Source organism: Mastigoproctus giganteus, chromosome 7 (genome assembly GCF_048544385.1).
Source record: "Mastigoproctus giganteus isolate SK-2022 chromosome 7, ASM4854438v1, whole genome shotgun sequence".
Lineage (NCBI taxonomy): Eukaryota > Metazoa > Arthropoda > Arachnida > Uropygi > Thelyphonidae > Mastigoproctus > Mastigoproctus giganteus.
The window spans coordinates 175,922,812-175,944,302 of NC_143581.1; the positions used below are offsets into that span (position 1 = coordinate 175,922,812).

At 35.4% G+C, this 21,491-nt stretch overlaps 1 protein-coding gene across 3 annotated transcripts in view; it reads left to right on the top strand.

The window, feature by feature from the left end:
- Window positions 1-553: 553 nt before the first annotated feature.
- Window positions 554-21,491, top strand: part of LOC150083352 (OTU domain-containing protein 7B-like) — a 158,905-nt gene continuing 137,967 nt past the window's right edge. For all 3 annotated transcript variants that reach the window (XM_090377206.1, XM_090377207.1, XM_090377208.1), the window contains exon 1: window positions 554-805. The gene's annotated coding sequence lies outside the window, so the exon portion shown is untranslated. The remainder of the gene's footprint in view (window positions 806-21,491) is intronic.

The window sequence follows — 21,491 nt, forward strand, 5'->3', positions numbered from 1 at the left end:
ATGCGAATTACTACGTGGGGAGGAGTTCCAGTGGTAAAGTGGAAAAATACTACAGCACTTGTGAAATGAAAAGCGTGTGTCATGTAGTGAAATATTTGAGTATAGTACATAAGAGTTTTACGCGACGTGTATAGTACATAAGAGTTTTACGCGACGTGTATAGTACATAAGAATATCATCTGTAAATAGTTGAAAAACGCAAAATCGCATAAGAAATGGAAATCATAAAAATGTTTTTATTTCATAAAAATACTTCATTTAAGAATATCGAAGCAAACGCACATAATTAGAGAACAACATTTGACACAAAAATTGGTTCATCTTTTGGTACCAAATCGTTTACGTAAGTTCCATAACAATACGTAATCGCAAAATGATTATATAGGTTTTAGTATTCACTTGGTGTACGTTTAATGTGGAATCGCCTATATAACGAATAAATTTAAATGAAATGCTTTTACTAAATTCCAGAAAGAGAATTTAAAACGAGGCTTTTTTCTTTTTAACCTGTCATCTGGTGACAAGTTGGATCTAGGTTGTGGTAACACGGCGATAGAGCAGTAACTGGGAGAATGCGTAACAGCGGTTTATGTTTGGATTCGCAGCTTTTATATGAAGCTGTCCAATATTATTTTACGTTTGGGTCTAAAATAGTGTATTTAACTCGCTCAGAGGGTGTTAATATGATAGATTGGATATGATGACCTAGTTAAAAGATACATCTTACAATTCTTGCTTTCGCTCAACCACTGCTTCCACATCTCTCTTCCCTGATCTGTAATGCACCGGCTCCGCCTAAGCATTGGTAAGTATTTTGACGCTACGTTTAAAACTGATAATTTTTAGAGATGATCGGTCTCAAAGATATTTGTAGTATATATCAATAAACTGCAGCATCTTAATCAGTGTTGTCTTATTTTAGCAAATAGCCTCTTGCCAGCACAGCTAATCTATTCAAATGAATTTGATCAGTATTTTGTTTGTCGGTTGTCAGAGTTAGTATTATTGATTAGAATTAGTAGGGTGAGTATTTCTTTTAATCCAGTGCGACATCCAGAACTCCTTGCTTGGAAAGCATCTCGAAAAGAAGCAAGAAAATACATTAAAATATAAATATTATGTAGGCACTGGGAAATGATTAGAAGTGAAAAACATTTTAGGTAGGTAATATATCGAAAATAATAATCGAATGAATAATTTGCAGGAGATCATGCCCAGTAACTTTATGTTAATATGTGCTTTAGAAACTAGAAATTTTCCAAAAACAAGAAAGAAAATAAAGGCCTAAATCGTCTGAAAAAGAAAAGAAATTCGACCTAATTAAAGCAGCACAAATGGGTAAACAGGTATTGCACATTCATTATATCATCCAAGAAAAACAGTGCATTAATATGTAGCTTTTAGTACACAACAACAAACAAATAAGTAGGATTTTGCAGTTGATTACGTAAAATATGCCTTAAAAAAAAAAAAGCAACATCCTTAATTAGTGATTGGTATTCATCAATCATCATATGAACCAATTAGTAATTGGTTCATATGATGATTGATGTCTGTTTACCGAGGCTGTTCTAGACTTCGGTGAGCGAGAGCAATATGATGATGTTGGCGATTGACAGGTAAAAAATAAGCCCGAATTAATAAAAACACGGTATTTATTCCAATTTTGTCGGGTTCTTGGTGGGGGGGGGGGTCGGTAAACCACCAAGTTTACCGCCGCGTGTGGCTGAGAACTCCTGGCCGGGAGGGGGGAGGAGACAGCAGATTTTGTATAGCTGTTAAAGATCACTTTGGGGATGATTGGCATTCTGGTCGCGGGGTGCAGAATTTATAGTTTCGCCATTTCGTGTACTGCTATTGTAAATCATTTACTTCCTGTATATGATGAAAAAGACGATGATGCATACTGACCTGTCTAGGTGTGCTAATCTATTCTTGCATAATATATTGAGTAATTCCGTGGGTGAAGGATATAAATTGGAAGTAAATAATTCTGATAACAGATCAAACAACACTGCACTTCATATAAATTTTTACAGGAAAAATATGATTGAATAATGATAAAAAGACAATAAATTGATACCAATTTATACATACACACACACTGTGTTAAATCTGTTCTTGCACAGTATCATGAGCACTCAGTATATAAATGAGATAGAGTAATTAAGCATTTCTTTTTCTTATTAACTATTTATTTTTGTAATAATGCTGCTTTTGTCTGTCTCTTTGAATGCAAATATCATCATAGTGCTTGGGAATGGAGTTAGTGATGTAGCAGATTTGGTGCACAGTTTTCATTATCTCCCCCATTTTTTAAAGTTTTATCATACTTCATTAGTTTTTTTTTTTCCTGATTTTTTTTCTCTGCTTTTTAAGCATTTAAACTAATATAATTTTACTTTAATTCCTTTTAAATAATGAATTATTGTTTGTAGTTATGTATTAAAAATGACAGTTGAAGTAGAGCAGAAATTTATGACCATCTTATGTCATTTGGAAATTAATGATATATTACTTTATCTTGCCTCTTTGATGAACTTTACCATTCTACAATAGCTAGGAAGGTGTTAATTTCAAAAACACTTGGGAGTTTAAAGATATCTTAATGTGAATGCATTTTTGGTAGTATGAATATGACTGTAGAAAAAAAAAACTGTATTCTTCTTTTAAAGCAGATAAATCCACATTATAATACAAGAGAAGTTGATTATGGGAAAGTTGAGGCACTAGTATTCATATTAGAAGTTGGATGATAAATGTGGTAACTGTGAGTAGTTTAGTTAGAAATCACCTGTACATTTCTAGTACTGCGTTTAATACATGAGACAGGCTCAACTTGGCAGTCTGCCAATTTCTGTGGTGCTGCTGTTCACTTGATCAGCAGCTGTGTTGCAAGTTGGTATGAATAAAAATACTTAATCATAATATGCTAATAAATATTCAGCAACTGTTTCCATATGTATGACAAATAAAAAAAAAAGGATTTTTTTTTTTTAATGACATAAATCTAGCGAATAAGCATTAACCCAATTTCATTATATATTGTAAGTTAATGTGCAAGTAATATTTGTTTGTGTTCATATTTGTGTTAATCTTTTATTATAAGTTCTTTCAGTTATTGTGTATGATAATTTGTATGCATAAATTAAAAACCATTTTAAATTTGCTATTTTTACAAGATAAAAAAATTTGGGATATTGTAAATATTTTATCAATTCAGTTTTGTGATATTTTGAGGAATTATTGTTTTCAGAATGATTTTATTGAAAGAATATGGTGCTAATTGTTGTTTCCTGTAAGTAGACCAATTCAGTTTATGAGACTGACCATTACTAAAAAAAAAAAAAAAATTAATAGTCCATTAAATAAAATCCAGATGGAAGTTTGCTCCAACGACGTATTACTCTCAACTGAAGCATACTCCTACTTATCAATTTACAGTCATCCTTTTCCAAATTGAATTTATGTCCTCTTATGTGTATTGTCTGAGAAAGGGTAATAAAGATGCCATTAGAATTAAGTTTACTCAATCCATTTAAAGCCTTAAAACACTTCAATTAGGTCACCACACATGGCGAATTTCCATGCACAGCAATTTAAAACCCCCCCAGTCTTTCAAGATTATAAATAATATTGATGATGGTATATCAAGCTTAATGTCCAAGTTTGCAGATGATATGAAGGTTGGCAGGATTGTTAAGGATATTAATGACAGTATGCTGCTGCAACAGGATCTGGAAAGGTTGAGCAGATGGGCTGAGAGGTGGCAAATGAAGTTTAACGTTGACAAATGTAAAGTACTACATATGGGAAACAGTAATCCCAGAGCAACGTATCAACTCTGTGGTACTACACTGACAGTAGTAGAGAATGAAAAGGACCTGGGGGTAATTGTGCAGGCAGATATGAAGTTCTCTGAGCAGTGCAGATGGGCTGCAAGAGTAGCTCATGGTGTCTTGTCAATGATATACAGGAATTTTTCTAGCAGGGATAAGGAGGTGATTATTCCCTTGTATAAGGCAATGGTCAGGCCACACCTTGAGTACTGTATACAGGTCTGAAGGCCTTATTTCAAGAAGGATGTAGAGCTGCTGGAACAAGTACAGAGAAGGGCAACAAGATTAGTGAACAGAACGAATGGTTCTGCTCTTACAAAGAAAGGCTTAAGTTTTGCAAATTACAGTGTCTGGAGACTAGGCACTGGCGAGGTGATCTGATAGAGGTGTACAAAGCCTTGAATGGTTTGAGCATGCTCAATGCTGATGGGATACTGCCTCTTGCTCAGAATAATCACCTGAGAGAGCATAAATTCAAATTGAGGAAAGACAGATGTACGATAGATGTGAGGAAATTTGCCTTTATCCAGCGGGTAGTTGGTTGGTGGAACAAACTTCCATCCCTTGTTGTGGAAGTTGATAGCCTAAATAAATTTAAGGCTCAGCTGGACAGGTATTTCGAACGAATGGAGGGGTGAATTGGAAGGGGTTTTTTTTGGCTGATGCTGCATAAGCTTGCTTTCTTGCATCATATGCCTATGCTAATGTGGCATACTGAATGCTTTATACAATGGGATAATTGCTTTTCCCCCCATATATATGCAAAGTTCATGTATAACATTAAAAGAATCCCATGAGCTGTTCTAGCAGCCTTTCAGTGCTGAGAGGACTTCATGTCAGGCTCTACAATTACTGCTCGGTCTTTTTCAATGTTAACTGCTTTTGATTTGATATTGAATGCTACCAGATGGTATGTTTTTCTGGGTTTACCACAATCCAAATGCAGTACCTTGCACATATCAGTGTTAAATCTCAACTGCCATTTTTTTCCCTCCACCTGCCTAGTCTTTCAGATCTTGAACCAGCATGCACTGATCATTGTCAAGATCAGTCACCTTGTGCACCTCTGTATCATCATTAACTTGGACATTATAATATAATGTCAATTATAATTTTAATATATTGTTTTTATATATTTTAACTGTGTTGCTTATTCCTTCAGTAGTGGATTTTTTTTTACTGGTTTTTATAAATTACTGAGGCAACGTGGGCCCCTTTCAGCACGTTGATTGTTTATTTACAATTGACTGGGCTAGAGCCTAGGATAAAATACCTTCCTCACTTCATATTTAAATTTTTCTGCTCTTATTGCTTTCAAAGCTATTTCCTCTGGTCACTTTGTTTATATTTTTAATGGAAATGTAAGCGCCCTGTTGCATTTCCAACATCATATTTGGTGGAGTGTGGTCATCCAATTTCTCTCCAAACAAAGAAATAGACTCTAGATTACCAAACATGGTGATTTAAGACTCTTGCTAAGTGACTTTAAACTAGGCATTGGGAAACTGGTATCACTTTATCAAGCCCATCCATCACATCAGGAATTTATTGAATAGTGAATTATTATTAGCCATATGGTGCAAGGAAGCCTGAGGCTTATGCTGTATCAGCCAAAAAAAAAAAAAAAAAATTCCTATGTTACCCTGTGAAATAGGGAGGGAGGGGGGGAGAGAGAAGTAGAAGGGAATCACCAAGAAAGAGAAGAATGATGATATCTAGCTCAGGACCCTAGGCTTGCCAAGCCCATACTCACCAGATGTGAGCCCCTGAATTAGTTGACTATGTGGTATCTAGGACTCTTGCTAAATGACTATCAGACTTTGAAAAGCTGGTATCATTGGATCAAGTTCATCAATTTTTTTGAATTAATTAAACTAAAAAGGTTTAATTGGATTTTGAATAAATAAGCAATTAATTGTTATTGATTTTAATTTTATTGTGTTATCTTCCTTAGTGGTTCATGAAAACTGTTAGTCTGAATCTTTTTATAGGTGTAGGGTAAGGGACACTTTGGATGAGTGTATGGAACCAAGGAGGCAGTGGCTGAAACATTTGGGAAACACTGACCTAAATACATCTATTTTAAATGGCAAAAGTTAATATTATATTTGAAACAATAGTTTTAATTGCTGCTTTCAATAAATGAATCTAAGTAATCATGAATGATAGTGTCATCAGATTTAAATTTCTCTTAGGCTTTCAGTGGGTGGTCTAGTATTTGAAAATATTTGAGGAGGTAGGTAACATAAAAATATGCTTCTAAAAATCACAAATGATGCCCATTGAATGTCTTTGATTCATTGTTAAACTGTTGTGCAGAGTTGATGAGACCCCAAGACAATATTTCAGCAATTTATGCTCTTCGTCTACTCTATCTACACAGTTGCAAAAACTAGCATCAGTTTTTGAAAATACCTTTTTTGATTTCTCCACTGAAAATTCCAGAAATGTCTGTTAATTATCACACAATAATTAGATTTAACTTAATTATATTCACCTGTTGAGTGGCATCTGTCACACAATTATTGACAGAAAACTGACTTTGTGATATTGAAATGTCATCTGGAATCAGACTGTTGATGCATGTGCTTCATGCAGCAGCACTCCTGTTAGTGAGAGGCTATCATCCAGTTGCACGCATTTGTTTGTGTCTTATATAAATATTGGACTTGATGTATCATGGCCTTAGTTGCTCATGCATCATAAAAGCCAAAACACATTTGTTGCAGCATGTGAGTTTTTTTATTTGCATTTCACTCATTGGCAGGTATAAAGGGAGTTTTAATTTTAAAAAATAATTAAAAATATGTTTTTAATATAAAAAATGTATTTTTCATAGTTTTGTCAGAAAAGATTTAAAATAAAGACAGTATCAAAAAATGAACATTTTGAATTATTTTGTGCTGTTTTTTTCAATGCATGCGAGTGCATTCAAAGGGGCTGCTAATTAAAATCTAATTAGAGCGATAAAAAATACTAATGGAAGTCAAACATCCAATATTAGGTGATAACAGAGTAATGCTTTTAATAGCAAGTGGTGGGAAGGATAGTGACACTGTTAGTTCTTTAACTTAGCTATATGAGTCCAGTCTGCAGAGTTTGCTTAAGTCCAAATGGAGTTAAAGAAAAGCTGCAGAATAACTGAATTTAGAAATTCATTTTAAAAATATTACTACAGTTGCTGTTGTCTAAATAATTAGTATAAAAGCTCAAGGCTTTAATAATAATACTAATTTTATCTCTTAATTTAATTATAAAGGCGAGTAAGTGTTTCAGCGAGTTTTGGTCTATGCACTGTTTATTTTTTGAATAAATATTAAATCCATAAATATTTCCAGTTCACTCTGCCATGGAATACTGTTCCCACATTAGGATGATGCTTTTGAAGAGTCTCTCTCTCTGTCTAATTCAGCTCTTTACAATCTGGACTATTTTAAAATGTGGTACAATTTACAAACTGTAAATATTAAGAAAGTAACCAACATCCTTATCAAATGTAACATTTGGCTTTAAGAATCCATGCGAAAAAGGTATAAAATTTCTTTCTTTATAAGATGCTTGCTATTTTTTTTTTTTTTTTTTTTTTTTTGCAGCCAGTGGGATTAAAAGATCATAGATAATGCATGGTCTTAATTCTTAGAATAGAACAGATGAATGGAAAAGATAGTCATTATAAATGTTTACAGATATAAATCAGTTCAATTGTTTGGCTTAAAATTCATTGAAATGGGCTCTTCCAAAAGTTCTCAACCATTAAGTATACCTCTCTAAAAAACAGAATATTTTAAGATCCATCTCTCAATCCTTGAGGGTACTGCATTTTAGAGTTGCTGTGTGTGTACGCTCATGAGCCAAAACATCATGACCACCCTGTCTCCACAGTGGATGTATCCCATAGCACCTAGGAGTGACATCACTGACTGACACAGCATATATAGTGAAGACATATGTTGTTCCTGTCAGTGCATCAGTATAAAATCCTGTGCAATGGGGAAAGAGAAGGATGACTGATTTTGAATGGGGAATGATTTGCAGCACTAAGAAGGTGGGGACAGAATCTCTCAGCAGCTACAGGCAAGGTGTGGTGGGAATGGTCTGAAGAGGAACACACAACCACCCAACATGCAGGGATGAGGAGATCACCACTGGTTGGCAGTCGAGGTGAACAACAGTCGGCGTATGCTATCAGGGACAACAGATGGCTTGCAAACCCTCGATTAACAGCCAACTACAACTAGAGCACACAGAGAAATGTTTCTGAACACACCATCCAGTGGATGCTCTTGCAGATAGGCCTGGGGATTAGATGATCTGTTCATGTGGTCATTTTGACTGACCATCATTGACACCTCTACCTGCAGTGGGCACAAGTGCACCATTCTTGGACATAGGATGAGTGGAAAAGAGTTTCCTGGTCTGATGAATCAAGGCTCCAATGGTTCATCATGATGAAGAATGGGTGCATATTCTACAGCAAGCAGATGAACAGCTGCAACCAGACTTCACAGTTGGATGAAAATAGGTTAGTAGCAAGTGGTATCATGATTTGGGGGATGTTTTCATGGACATCACTGGGTCCTCTTATCCCCATTGAACACACCCTCACCACCAGATCCTACTTTGGCATTGTTTCAGACCAGGTTTTTCCCTACAGGGTAACCATATCTCCAGATGGCACTGGACTTTTTTAACAGACAATGCCCCACGTCACAAGGTCCTCACATGTAGGACTGGTTTGAAGCTATTGTCTAGACATTTTGTGTGCTCCCCTGGCCATCATATTCCCCAGACATAATTCCAGCCAACATTTGGGAGATACAGGGGGAATGCAGTATTTGCCAGTACTTTGCTCTGTTGCCGAACTCTAGGACATCCTTCCGTCCCACTGGTCCAGGATACCTGAGGTCATCTTCTGTGGTCTCATGGAGTCAATATCACACTGGGTGCAAGTGGTTGTCATGACGAATGGCAGCCCAGCACACTGTTAGGTATGTGATTATAATGTTTCAGTTTGTGAACGTATTGGGTATAATTTTTAGTTTAATGCATGTTATCATGTGAGATCAGATGAATTGTTCAATTGCATTACAGGCAGATTAGGTCTATATGGTGTGACTAATGATATATTGTGCCTAAAGGCAGGGCCATCACTATGGGTGTGCAAGTGAGGCACTTGCCATAGGACCGTCTAAAATACAATGGCGGACAAAAAACTGCATCACTTGTGAATTTTGCAAATAATGTGGGTTACAGAAATGTTCAAAATGCATTTGTTAGATAGGATATATATCTCTGTGAATGAAACCCAATAAAAAGACTCCACCTGATATACCTAATTGCCATAAATATCTTCCCAAAGGGTAAAATGCGAAATTAATGGAAATCATGCAAATGGCAATCATGACAAGCAAACATACATTTTATTGCATTTACGTATACAAACTGAAATGACAAGTTAATGTAACAGTATTATGTACTGTAAATCAGCAAAATAAGTCCTCAATATTTTGTTGTTCTTCCTCGAGCTGCAATTACAGCCTTGCAACGATCTGGCATAGAGTTAATCAACTTCTGGATATATCGTTGCCCAATTTCGTGGTACCACACCCTTACGATGCTCTCCTGCAGCTGAATCTTACTTATTGGCTTCTTCTGAGCAATTTTAGATGACATTATATACCAGCAATTTTCAATAGGGTTGAGAGGGTTCAAATCTGAACTGTTGCCGGGCCAATCCAACACTGTAATGCCAGCATTTCTGAGGTGTGACTGCAACCTTAAGGGAGAAAATCAAGGGAAAACATTGGCGTATGTATGTTATAAGCTTTTTGAGACAAGAAGACAAACTCATCATTAAATCTAAATAGCATAAAACTTACCAATTTTGTTGTGTGGCAAAGTGCTGAGTCCTGTTGAAAAATACTGTTTTGGATGTGTGTGGTGATCCCTAATAACGGGTTTCAGGCACTCCTACAAGTTGCTAATGTTCACCCCACCCCTTTACTTGTTATGCATCCCCAGACCATCTGACCATCGTCAAACTTTACAGTCTGTGTTATGCAGTCATAACACCAGATGGTATGCCTCCGATTTTCGTCTTCTTACATATCGCTTCCCATCCAAGCCATGCAGGTTGAATTTCGATTTGTCAGAAAAGATGGTGTCTCATTGCAAAATAAAACAATAGGAATAGACACCTGTTCCTGGTGTCTAACAGATGCCACATAGAAATGGGAGTAGATAGATGCTTTTGTTCACCTGATATGTGTGTTTTTTTTTTTTTTTTTTTTTATGAAACCTCAAACATGAGAAGTATTAGAACCTATAGTACTTAGTATCACACGGGGGCTGAAGGTTGAGATGGTGAAGGAAAATACTTGTTGACATTAGACTTGAATTTCTGTAGATTGTAATTTTCAGGAAATACTTATGAAGGAAGGTTGTTCCTGAAAACTGAAGTTGAATGAATAAATGAGGAAAAAGAAAAGTTGGTTCTGTTAGTTTGAAGTTGGACAGTAAAATGATGTTGACTGGTTCAGGTAAGTGATTGTACTGCTTTGGAAGAGCAAGCAGGAATTATAGAAGCCAATTCAGAAGAACAGTGCCCATGGAAGTATCTATAGAAAAGGCATACAGCAGAAACAGAACGTCTGAGAGAGTGGAGAGACAGTTAGAAATGAGTCATTAACTAACCTAACTGCCCTCTTTTGAATGGAATCTTGAAGCCTCAGAAGTTTTGGAGGCCAAATGTGGGACAATATTGTATGGTAGCGCAAATTTGCAATTTGTGCAGAGTGAACAGCTGAATGTGAGCAAAAGAGAAAACCATTTTTCTAGATGCAGAGGAAGCAATACTTGTGATGGGCATATTCCGAGAGAAGTTAGAACTCAGGATAATCTCTAATAGAAATATGTGATCTGAGCATGATTGAAGTTAAGAATAAAAGCAGAAGAATCCTTTTTGTGAGATATAAGACAGGACTGAGTTTTAGAGATTGAAATCAACTAAGTTATCTTTGCCGAACTGGAGAATTACCTGGAGCTTAGCATTTAAGGAATTGATAGTGGATATTCAAAAAGTCAAAGATTTTTGTGCTGAGCAACATTTCTCAAACTGTAAGGTGGAATGCAGTTTGCTATCATCAGCAAAACTATGGATAGGATTTCTGATCAAGGTAAGAAGGCCATTAATATACAAGAGGAAAAGAGTGAGAGAAAGAACTGAACCTTGGGGAACACCAGCATTACTGGAGAAGTTAGAAGACAGAGAGCATCATCTACTATCACCCGCAATGAGCGGTCAGAGAGAAAACTAGATACCCAATTATAAAAAACAGTTGGCAAACCATAAGATGGAAACACTTTTGTGTTCAGTAATGAACACTTTTTTCAAGAAAAGGATGAACAAAAAGTGGACTTGGAAGAGTCTAAATGGATTAACAACTAATGAAATTGACTTCATCGTCACTAAAAGAAGATATATCGTGAATGATTTTACCGTCCTGCATAAGGTAAATGTTGGAAGTGATCACAGAATGGTAAGATGCACACTTGATATAGATGTAAGAAAAGAAAGGAAAAAAACTGACTTGAGTAAAAAATATGAAGGTCTTTGAGATAACAGAAGAGGAGAAAAAGCAGTATGTACTGGAACTTAAGAACAAGTTTGAGCTTCTGCAGACTGCTCAAGACCAAGATATTGATGAAGAATATTACAACTTTCTGAAAGTGATAAAGCCCAAGAAACCTATAGGTAAAAAGAAATCCAAAGAAGAAAAAATTAGTCAAGAAACACTTGTCATGATGAACCAAAGGCAACAAATGAATAGCAAGATAAACACTGACAAAGAGAAAATTGACTATACTGAGTTATGCAAAGCCATTAGAAAGAGACTCAGAGAGGACATAAGAAGATTTAACACAAGAAAAGTAGAACAAGCATTAAGTGAAAACAAAGGACTTAAATCAGCAGCCATGAGCAGTAATACAGAACATAAATGATATTGAAACTGAAGAATAGCAATGGTGTACTTATAAATAGCAGAGAAGGCATAATTCAAATAGCAGAAGACTACTATAGAGAATTATACAAGGAGTGAGGGAATGATGCCAGCAGTGGGGAAGATGGATCGCAAATTAGTAACACATACAACATACCCAATATTCTTCCTGATGAGGTAGAACATGCGTTGACGAAAATGAAGAATCAGAAAGCCCCAGGGAAGATGAAGTTACTGTAGAGTTGTTAAAATTGGGAGGAAGAGACATGACACAAAAACTGGCAAGACTCTTCACAAAATGCATTAGAAAAGGTAGTGATGCTAAGGAGTGGAACAATGCAATCATAGTTTTGCTGCATAAGAAAGGAGATAAATTGGAAATTATAGACCAATTAGCTTGTTATCCAACATCTACAAGTTGTTCACAAGAGTCATTACTAACAGATTAGAAAGAATACTTGATGAGAATCAACCAAAAGAGCAAGCTGGCTTTAGGACAGGATTCTCAATTAAGGATCACCTTCACGTAATATCACAGCTATTGGAGAAAGCGAATGAATATAAAACACTATTATGCCTGGCATTTGTGGATTATGAAAAGGCATTTGACTCCATACAGCATAAGGCAATGGTTCGGGCACTGGAAAGACAAGGCATAGATACCCCGTATATTATGATTTTGAAGAAAATATATGAGAACGCTCCCTCCTTTATTAGACTAGACAAAGACAGTAGCAAATTTAAAATTGAGAAATTAGTTTGACAAGGAGACACAATATCTCCTAAGCTGTTTACTGCTGCCCTTTAGGAAGCTTTCAGAAGATTAGACTGGTCGCAGCAAGGAGTCAATGTGAACGAAGAGTACCTAAACCATTTACAATTTGCAGATGACATTGTGATCATAAGCCACGATCCCAAAGAATTAGAGGAAAATCTTAATCAGTTATGCACAGTTAGTAAGGATTTTGGACTAAAGATGAATAATGGCTAAAACAAAAGTAATGATGAACAAGTATGCCATAGAAAGGGAAATAATGATTGAAGGAGCAGTAATTGAAAAGGTGGAGTCATACTTATCTGGGACAAGTTATTAGCTGTAATAATGATAAATGGCTGGAAGTCAAGAGAAGAATAAATTTTGGATGGGTTAAATAAATTTAAGGAGGAACTGGACAGGCATTTGGAGGGAATGGTGTGGTTTTTTTTTTTTTTTTTTGGCTGATGCTCATACACTGCATAAGCTCATACACTTGCTTTCTTGCATCACATGCCAGTACTACTACTACCCCAGGTGCCTTTCTTATATTTAACTTCAACAATTTCTCCTCCACTTTGTTCTCAGTTATTATAAAATCATTAAGCACCCTGTTACAATTTGATAACCTTGTGGCATTTTCAAATCTTAATAACTCCTCATGTGTGAATGTAGATGCAAAATACTCATTCAGTTCATTTGCTATCTGAGCAGGATCATCAACAGTTGAACCATCAATATCAAGTGGACCAATCAGATTCATCCCCTTCCTTTTAGAATTTATATAAGTAAAGAAATCCTTGCTGTTTTTCTTTGCCAAAGATTTCTCGTAATCTGCCTTTGCCTGCCTAACCTTCTTTGTGACTTGATTACAGACTAGCTTATATATATCATAGGCTTCTGTGTCGCCTGATAATTTATTATCATGTAACTTATTACACTATTAATTCCTTGAATGCTTCCCACTTAGAATCTGCTGTTGGTACCATCATCAGTTGGTCCCACTGTACAGAATTTAAAAACTGTCTTCCAGGTTTTCTTCTAGCTCCTCTTAGGTACCATTCTGTTATTTTCTTAGTCCATCTGTCATCACGTCTTCGAGCTATGTGTCCTGCCCAAGACCATTTTAGTTCTTTAGTTTTGATAAGAATGTCCTTTACTTGAGTTTCTGCCCAATCCATGTGTTTCTCTTCTTATCTAACAGTCTGATTCTCAATATAATTTGTTCCATTCTTCGCTGTGTAGTTCTCAGCTTCTCTTCCATTCTTTTGGGTGGCGCCTCCGTAGCCAGGTGGGAAGGAGCAGCAGTGCGTAGCACACGCTTCTTGATTAGACCGGGGTTCGAGCCCGTCACCACCAAATACAGAGGATGTGGAAAGGTCGGGAATGACCACCGGATATCCCCGAGCAATATGGCCTTAGTTGCTAATGCTCCAAAAAACAAACAAACTCCATTCTTTTGGGGAGTGCCCAAGTTTCACTTCCATGAGTCACGGTGGGGAGTATACATTGGTTCATTATTTTACGTATCAGACAAACTGCGATATTGCTCCTCATTATGTGACTATATTTCCTGAATGCTATGATACAAAGGTTAGCAGGGTTGTTACTGACAGTAATGGCAGTGTGTTACTGCAACAGGATCTAGAAAATTTGGTCAGATGGGCTGAGAAGTGGAAACTGAAGTTTAACATTGACAAATGCAAAGTACTGAATATGGGTAGAAGTAACCCCAGAGAAATGTACCAACTGTATGGTACTACACTTAAGGTGGTAGAAAATGAAAAAGACCTGGGAGTAATTGTGCAGTCAGATATGAAGTTTTCTGAGCAAATAGACAGGCTGCCAGGGCAGGTCATGGGGTGTTGTCAATGATATTCAGGAATTTTGCTAGCAGGGAAAAGGAGGTGATTGTCCCTCTGTATAAGACAATGGTCAGGCCACGCCTTGAGTACTGTATGCAATTCTTGAGGCCTCATTTTAGGAAGGGTGTAGATTTGCTTGAGCGTATACAGAGAAGGGCAACAAGATTTGTGAGAGGAATGAAGGGATCCTCTTACCAGGAGAGGCTTAAGTTCTGCAAATTGTAGCAACTGGAGACTAAGCACCTGCAAGGTCATCTAATTGAGGTGTATAAGGCCTTGAATGGGTTGAGCACGCTGAATTCTGATGGGATTCTTCCACTTATTTGGATTACGAACCTAAGGGGGCATAAATTGAAATTGAGGAAGGACAGATGTAGAATAGATTGTGCGGAAATTTGCCTTTAGCCAGTGAGTGGTTAATTGCTGGAACAAACTTCCATCTGTCGTTGTGGAAGTTGATAGGTTAAATAAATTTAAGGAGGAACTAGACAAATATTTAGAGGGGATTGTTTTATAATTTTTTTTTTTTTTTTTTTTTGGCTGATGCTGCATAAGCTCATACATTTGCTTTCTTGCATCACATGCCACTACTACTACTACAACGGCGGAGATGGATAGATGAAATTCATGAGTTTGTGTTTAGTAAATGGATGGCCATTTCAAAACGGAAGGAACTATAAAGTTGCTGGAGAGGCATTCATCCTGCAGTGGATTGAAAATGTCTAATGATGATGATGAAGTTGGAAACTTATTTAGAAGACATTTATGCCAAACACAATCAAAACCTTTAAATGTCAAGAGCAGCTGCTTGAGTTTCACCAAACTGTTCTATTTAATTTGTTCATAGATGGGTAACGTAAGCCAGAATATTACCAGTGGATCGATACTGACAAAATCTATAATGGTGATTGTTGATCAGATTGAAGGTTTCTAGATAGTTTAAGAGTTGGCAGCTAATTGATTTCTATATTACTTTAGATAGAGTAGAAGTACAATGGGAAGATAATTGGATGGGAGGGATTTGTCACCCTTTTTTTAGGAACTGGCTGGATATGAGAAAATTTCCATGCAGAAGGAAAAGCACTCTTGGAATAAGAAAGGGCAAAAAGGCAACACAGAACAGATGTATGATTGGAGCACAAGTTTTGAGAAAAAGTGGAGAAATATCATCAGAACCTGGAGCTTTCTTAGCATCAATTTTGTTCAAAATCCTTGTGATATCCTTTTTATGGAAGACCACAGGATGCATTGAATGGAGTGTACTGGGAATGGTAGGTGGTGGTTTACCAAGTTCATCAATATTTGAGTTGAGAGAAAAGTAGGATGCTATCAGGTCAGAGTATCTTTGGCTGAAGTGCCAGTAAAAACCATCTGGTTCCGACCGAGGTGGGAATAGGGATGGGCAAAAGTTGCGACCAATAGCTTTGGCGAGAGACCAGAATGCTCATTTGCCATTTGGACAAGAAGAAAGTTTAATTTTGTTAAATGGCAAACAAAAAATTATTTTCTCGTAATTCACAGAATATCAAAATGAAAATGGAAAATACCATAACGCTAGTTAGAGAATATTGGTAGGCAAAGGTACACAAGAGGAGTTTATTTTACTTACAAACTTAAAACAAAAAACAGACATATTTAGAAAAGTGGAGTCTGTTAGACACCATGCTAGTGGAAGGTTAATGATAGCAGTATGATTTATGTAACAAACAGTAGAATATTACATTTAGGATATTGCAGTATCTGGGACTGATTTATTTTTAGTATTAGACAAAGGAATTGGAATGGGAAGAACCACTTGGCCCCGCTCCTGGATTTTGGATATTGCACTGTAAGCGAATGTTAATTTTCATTATCATCACTAATAAATAATATTAGTTCAAAAAGAAGGTATCATTAAAGTAGATATTATATTTTTATCAATGACTATTTTAAGAGTTTTAAGTATCTGGATGTAAACTAGAATATACTATCCTCTCCACCAACACACCTATGTGAACTGTTTCCTGTATTGTATTAATTTTGTTGCTTACACTATATGAAAAGGCATGGTGTAACTAGGATATGGAGACTGTGCCCCAGCCATATGTGCTGAATGGAGTTAAATTTAGAATAACTGAATTTATAATATATTTAAAAATATAACAGTCATTATCTAAATCATTTGTTATAAAAACTTCTATTTTTTTTTTTATAAAAGTACTTACCATCTACAGATTTATTTAATAAGAGATTTAAATATTAATTTAAAATTATATTTTATAATTCAAAAAACTTAAGCTGATATTTGGCCTGAGGTGTAAAAAGTTCTTAATTATGCTTCTGTGAAAAGGTCTCAGCATGCCATATGCATTTTGCTAGCATGATAGCTGGTACTTTGATTTAGTCATTTCCATTCTTCAGCTTTAACACAGCCCCGCTCATGCCACAAAGAATAGTGGTAAAAAAAAAAGAAAAAAGAATAGTGATTAGTCTCTAATTAGAGAAAAACTATATTGCTTTTTTTTTTTGTAATTGTGTTTTATTATTTTATTATCTTTTTTAATTTTTACATTATAAACTTGCTCGCTTTGAATTTGTCCATAAATTTTCAATAGACTGTTGTTGGGTTTCATAATGGTGTTTTTTTTTTTTTTTTTTTTTTTCTTCCACCCCAAACATTTCAAAGATGCCATTTGAATGCTCCCCCCCCCCCATGTACAAACTTCTGTGCTCTTGTTCTTATGAGTCTTACCAAAGATTTACATGGGTAGGCAATATGATGTACAAATTCCAAATGCTAATAACTAACTCTGAAATGATAGGGTAGCATTCACACTATAAAAAAATAATTGGAATTATAACTTTTACAACCTTCATTCATTTGGATAATCAAATTGCCCTCTAAATTTAGATTAGCTTTTCTATCTTTGGATCAGTTTATTCTAGTAGTTAATTACTCTTTGGCTTAAAATAAACTTTCTTATGTCAAATCTGCAGTTTTCAATTTAAAAATCTATGTTGCTTTGTTTGCATTGCCCAACAAACAGAAAAGAAACTCATTTATTTAGTTTAATCAATACTTTTAATCCTTTAATATCCCAATCAAGTTTGCATAGTAAATGCCTAGTTTCTGGACTGTGGAGTTTCTTCTTGTTCAAATAATCTTTTTCATGTACAACTAATTTTGTTTCTTTTCTTTCTGTATCTTCAGTCAGGTTTGTATCCTTTCTGAAATAGTTTTGAATTGTGTATAACTTACTCGTGTTGTAATCTGGACAACACTATGACAATGCACAAAGCAGCTCTCTCAGGTGCAACTTTTAGGGTGGGGGTGCATTTTTCACAAAAGAAAGGGTCAGAATTGGAGAAGATGGTACTAAATTTGTAGGCGCCTCCGTAGCCAGGTGGGAAGGAGCAGCAGTGCGTAACACACGCTCTTGATTAGACCTGGGTTTGAGCCCGTCATCACCAAATACGGAGGATGCGGAAAGGTCAGGGAATGACCACTGCATATCCCAGAGCAATATGGCCTTAGTTGCTAATGCTCCTAAAAACCAAAATAACATAACTAAATTTGTGGTTCACTTCAGCTGCTGAAAAACATTACTTCCTGTATTGTTGCAGTCCTGGATTTCTGCCACTTTTTGTGCAGAAGAATAATCATATATATCTTTCATTATTTTCTTTTATTTTTCTTAATATCATCAATAAAACAACTGCATGTGCAGTTTTATTGATGATGTAGACAAGTGGTCAGTGTGAGAGTATAGTACTACTCCTGCATTATTATTATTATCATCATTAGCTATATGGTGCAAGGAAGCCTGAGGCTTTTGCTGCACCAGCTGAAAAAAAAAAAAAAATCCTGAGAGAGAGTGAGTGAGTGAGTGTCAGAAGTAGAAGGGACTCGCCAAGAAAGAGAAGAATGATGATATCCAGCTCAAGACCCTGGATGTGCCAAGCCCATACTCACCAGATATGAGCCCCTGGGGTTTTGTGCAGTTTTAAAACTTCTAGTGGCAGGTATATACCACAAGCAATAAAAGAAACTGAAATATTAATTCAAAAATATAACAACATTGACTGTTTAGATTCCGTGTGATGACTAAATACAGTTAATTATAATATTCTTGTCCATTAATTATTAATCATAAACACCACTGACCTGTGTGGCCATGCTGGAATATAAAATATTTTTATTATTATTTTTTTAATACACATATACAGGATGTTTCAGTTAAAACCATCAGGAACTAACTTGTGTATTTTTAGGTTTAGTCTATATGTTTAGATTTGCCTAATCAACAACATTTTTCTCAGTGGAAAAAATTGTTTTCCTTTCATGCTTTACACACCAATGATGTTTTTAGTCTAAAAACATCACTGGTATGTACTTATAAAAGGACACAAACTGATTTTTATTTGATCCCTTATCCAATTTAGTTTTATTTTGTTGCCAAGTAGTTACAGAACAGATATTCTGCTTCAAATGATTAAAATAATTCCACCATACATCATACCAATATTTCTCATATTAAAACTCCTTAATTTAGTAATTAACTACAGACATAGTGATCTGTGACACTAACCCAGAAGATTTCCTATGCTGACTTCCTCAACTTTTTGCCTTTATATTTTATTATATTCAGGCGTTGGAGCCTTAAAAACTTAATGATCTCTGTTTACTAGTTACCTGATAGCAGGATCCTGTTTTGGAAAAAAAATTTACTAAGTAGGTCATTAATTCTGCATTGTTTTCACAATTATTACAAAAAATTGGCAAAGACAATAAGCAATTTTTATTTAGTAAAATATCAAAATGAGAACCAAAATTATGTTACTATTGAAAGTAGTGAAGCAGTCTATTGTGATTATATTTTAAAGAATTACATTTTTTATAAAAATGAAATTTATGTAGCTAGTGCATGGTTCATTGCTAGTACATTGTATTCTGATTTGATGATCTTAGTTGTGAATCTATTCCTCTGTCAAAAAATACTAAAAAGATCACAAAAAATGCAGATTTAGCATGCCAAAAAAATGCAGACATAGCCCAATGTCATTTGTAAGTATTATGAACAGTTTAATTCACAAACTAACCAATAAAGAACAGGAGCATTAGAGAGGAAAAAAAAAAAAAAAACACCCCACTTGTCTCAGGTGAGTAGTCTTTAGTTAAGGATTAACTAAAGACTACTCATCTATAAAGTTAGTAACCATAAAGTTAGTACCAAATGTATATATTAAGTGCAATAGCATCATTAATACACAGCCATTTCTGAATAAACAGAATATTTATAATGGCATCATTTTAAGTTGTATCTCATATTGTGAATACCTTCACGAGTTGCCATGATATTGCACTACTTCGAATAAGTAATGCTTCACCTAAGGAGAAGACTAATGTTACTTATTCTCAGATAGGTACCACCACCCAGACGGCACCGTTTTGAAATATGGTATGGGATAAAGTTCTCGGTTATCCTCATACTATCCCTATTAGACTTAAAAAAGAGATAAAGTTGTAGGAAGGTGATAGTAGGAGAGGTAGAGGAAGGAAATGCCGTAGAAGAAAGAAAGGGACAGTTACTCCTTCAACTCACACTCAAAGCTCATATATTCCTAGAATAGGCAACACTTCCCCAGTAGAGAAGACTGTTGTTACCTATTCGAGGAAACTCAGCTCACACTCAAAGCTCATATTTCACCGTTTCATGAGCTCACACTCAAAGCTCATGAAACGGTGCCGTCTGGGTGGCCATCAGGCCCCCCCAGACGGCACCGTTTCAGGGCTATTTGGCCCTTCAGTGGGTAGGTAGGTACACAAGTGATGCAATGATGGCAAAACAGTTGTGGAGTATAACTCCACAATATGAGCGATGCCTGATGTTGTATGATGTATTTAGGACTAAAGCCTCAAGCTGCGAGCAAATTTAGACTATGTATATATTAAGTACAGCATCATTAATACACAGCCATTTCTGAATAAACAGAATATTTATAAGGCGGCATCGTTTTAAGTTGTAACTCATATTGTGAATACCTTCACAATATGAGATCATTAGTCTTCTCCTTAGGTGAAGCATTACTTATTTGAAGTAGTGCAATATCATGGCAACTCGTGAAGGTATACAAAATATGTAACAACTTAAAATGATGCCGCCTTATAAATATTCTGTTTATTCAGAAATGGCTGTGTTATTAATGATGCTGCACTTAATATATACATAGTCTAAATTTTCTTGCAGCTTGAGGCATTTAGCCCTAAATGCATCTTAGTTAGTACCAAATATATTCATATTTCTGTTTGAAGGGCTGCCTCATTTCCATTCCAAGGGGACAGCTGTTACTGCTAATTTGAATGTTCAGTGAGGTGCATTGATGTAAAAAATAAAATAAATAAAATTTTGTGGGAGATGGACTTGTGATCTCAGAAGAAAATTAATAATTTTGACACCATTCTTATTTGAGAAAGAGTACAAAAAAAAAAACAATACTTGTCTATAGGAGAGTTTTGTGTAAAGGAATTTTGTAAAAAAACATTTATGGATCAAATGAAACATAACAGTTGCATCTAATCTTTCGAAAGTGAAAATCATTTTTGTAAAAACTTGCAGGACTTATAAATGAGAAAGAAATTACTTTAAAAGTGGTTGAGGGAGGGAGGAATCGGAACAGTGGCAGCTTTTTTCGATTAATCAGCTTATCTTTGATGTATAAACTCAAAATAAAATAGTTGTACTGTTGGCAATAGTCCATAAACACACAATTGGATTTTTTCAATAGCTGTTTCCAACAAGTTTGATATGAGAAAATCTTGCTTAAGGGTTAAAAAAAAAAAAAAAAAAAAGCGGAAATTTCATGTACAAAATAAATTAATAATAGAGTTTAAATGAAAGATAAGGTTGGCCAGACCAAGGTTTTATTGTATTTTCAACTGAAAACTGAAATTTAAAAGTTTGTATTATTAATAAATTTATACAAAATAGCCAGACCTTTAAAAAAATATTTTCATTCAAGTTTAGAATGAATTAATCAGATTATAGCATCAAAC